Source organism: Triticum dicoccoides, chromosome 1B (assembly GCF_002162155.2).
Source record: "Triticum dicoccoides isolate Atlit2015 ecotype Zavitan chromosome 1B, WEW_v2.0, whole genome shotgun sequence".
NCBI classification, from domain to species: Eukaryota; Viridiplantae; Streptophyta; class Magnoliopsida; order Poales; family Poaceae; genus Triticum; species Triticum dicoccoides.
In genome coordinates, this window is record NC_041381.1 from 369,698,017 (window position 1) to 369,701,243 (window position 3,227).

Genomic DNA, 3,227 nt, shown 5'->3' on the forward strand with positions numbered 1-3,227 from the left:
CCGGGCTTGCCTGGATCGAAGAGGAAAGAATGGCCGGTGAGGAGGGACGAACCACCACGGATTTAAGGCGCGCCTGTCCCCCATAAGGAGAGGCTCTCAGATCCAGCGGTCCGAGCCGCGCCCCGACCCTGGATGGCTCGCCGCGCTGCAGGATTCGTGGCATCGAGGCCGGATCTGATGCAGCAGCCGTCGAGGCCACTGACCGAGGGGAGGAGAGTTGGGAAGGGCCACTAGATCGAAACGCGGCTCCAGCAGGCGGGGAGGGGCTCCGACCGGCCTGCGCAGGGAAGCAGGAGCCGCAGCTGGCAGCCATAATGGCCGGGATTTGGTGGCCGCCGCGGCCGGAGCAGCCAGCGGCGCGGGCAGGGGAGAGGGGACGCCAAGCTAGTACATGCCCCGTGACATCACTATCAAGTTTCGCATGAACGTCGTCATACCGATGACAGCAACCCCTTACATCAGGAGGTAAATCATTGAGCCAAATACACTCACTACCCCTCACCATCCTAGAACCAAAACTAGCTAGTTTATGCGCAGGCATATTACATTCATGTGATTTCTGAACTAGCTTAAATTGAATGAAACCTATCTGTAGTTGATACTTGGTCTCATGAAATAGACTCCCCAGCTGTGAACGATCTGCATTACTGTCATCTATGGCTTGCTTCAAAGGTAGACAATCTGTCATAAATATCACCCGGCCCATACCAAAATTCTCTGCAAAATTGATGGTCCTCATTAGAGCAAGTGCTTCTACATGCAATGGATCAGACACATCCACCAGGGGGCCAGCTGCAGCACATAAGACATCGCCGGCTGCATCTCTCGCTATACAGCCCCACCCACCGGTTCCCAAGCCCCCAATGAAAGAAGCATCAAAATTCAACATAACCCAGTCTTGGGGAGGGGGTTCCCACTGATTAATCTGCACTTTCAGGGGTCTGTTAGGTGGAGAATGGAACTGAATCCATTCCTCAATAAGCATTGATATTTGTCTTGCAAATTCCGGCGGCAAATTCGTACCCTCCCCATGTTTTCTTCTATTGCGTTCAGACCACCAACGCCACAGGAGACAAATCACCTTTAGTTTCTTTTGCTCAGGTAATGCCATAATCCTCTCCAGCACCTCCAACGCCGTGGGAGCCTGCATAATATTTAGCCTCTCGTTTTCCAGATCGGCCGCTCGCCACATAGCTTTGACTGCCTTGGAACGGAAAAAGAAATGTCCACCATCTTCAAAATACTTATTGCACACCACACAACGTGTATCCAACTCCACACCCCGCCTAGCAATATTCATATTTAGCGGGTGACTATTATGTCCGAATCTCCACATAAAATGATGTACTTTCCCTGGGCAGTGCACTTTCCAAATAGCAGCCCACACTGCCTTTCTCCACCCCGACCCTGCGACGCTATCTCCTTGGCTGATGTTTGATTGTCTCATCATCATATCTGTGTGCACACAATAAGCAGACTTTACAGAGAAGAGCCCCTTTGCGTCAAAATGCCATGCAATGAAATCGTCATGTTGTTCAAACACCGGTATTGAAAGAATAATACTTGCCTCCATCGAAAGGAAAGTCTGCCGTACAAGCCCCTCATCCCATGTATGTGTGTTTGGCTCAATCAGCTCGGAGACACGTGTGAGCAAGTGTGTTCCTTGTTGTGACAGCGTATGTCTTGACATTTTCCGCGGCAACCACGGGTCTGTCCAGATATTGATGCTTTCCCCCGAACCAACTCGCCAAATATACCCCTCTCTTACAATAGCGAGACCCTTGAGAATACTTCTCCAAGTATAGCTCATATTAGGCGTCGAAACAGCAGAGACGATGTTACTACCAGGATAATATTTTGCTTGCAACACTCTAGCACAAAGTGACTCAGGAGCTTGAAGAAGTAGCCAAGCTTGACGTGCTAGCATTGACAAATTAAAAGAATAGAGATCTCGAAAACCAAGACCACCTTGTTCTTTTGTAAGCTTCAATTTATCCCATCCCACCCAATGCATCTTGTTCTCATCACTTTGTTGCGACCACCAATACTTGCAAATCATCTTACTAAGCTCTTCACAAAGCCCTTTAGTTAAATCGAAACATCCCATATCATACGCAGGAATAGCTTGAGCAACAGATTTAACAAAAATCTCCTTGCCTTTCATGGATAGAAAATGTTCTAACCAGCCTTGTATTCGAGCCCAAAGCCAATCCTTTATATATTCGAAACACTGTGTAACTGACCGGCCAATATACAATGGCAGCCCTAGGTATTTCCCTCCTGTTGTTTCTTGCTGCAAACCCAAAATATTCATGACTATATCCTTGTCCGCACCTTTAGTATTCCGACTGAACATAATTGTTGATTTATCCCGATTCACCATTTGACCAGACCCTGCCTCATACACTTGTAGAATCCTACTGATCTCCGTTGCTCCCTCCTGAGAAGCTTCAAAAAACATTAGGGAATCATCTGCAAAAAATAAGTGGGTGAGAGTGGGTGCTGTTGGTGCCACTTTAATGCCTCTAATCCGGCCTGCAAATTCCGCTTGATAAAGTAGAGCTGATAGACCTTCCGCGCATAATAAAAATAAGTACGGGGATATGGGATCACCCTGACGCAAACCCCTTCCAGGAACCATGACGTCAGTGTATGTGGAATTAACCTTGAATTTATATGTAACTGATCTGATACACTTGGAGATAAGTTGTACAAAACTCTCACAGAAGCCCAACTGACCAAGAATCCTTTCCAGGAAATTCCATTCAACACGATCGTAAGCCTTGCTCATATCTAATTTTAACGCAACATATCCCACTGATCCTGATCTTTTCCTTTTGAGAAAATGTGACATCTCATATGCCAACAACGTGTTATCTGATATCAATCTGCCCGGCACAAAGGCACTCTGATTATCCGAGATGATCTCCCCCAAGATGCATTTCAAACGGTTGGCGATAACTTTGGACACAAGTTTGTACACAATGTTGCATAGGCTAATCGGGCGTAAATCTTTCAGTTTCTCTAGGTGTTTTACTTTTGGGATAAGCACCACAATGGTATCATTCCATCCCTCCGGTATACTGCCACCTTGCAACACATTAAGCACCTCCTGTACCACATTATCTCCAACTAGATCCCAGTACTTCTTGTAGAAAATCGCTGGCATACCATCTACTCCGGGTGCCTTGAGATTGCCAATGCCATCAAGGGCCTTCTTGACCTCA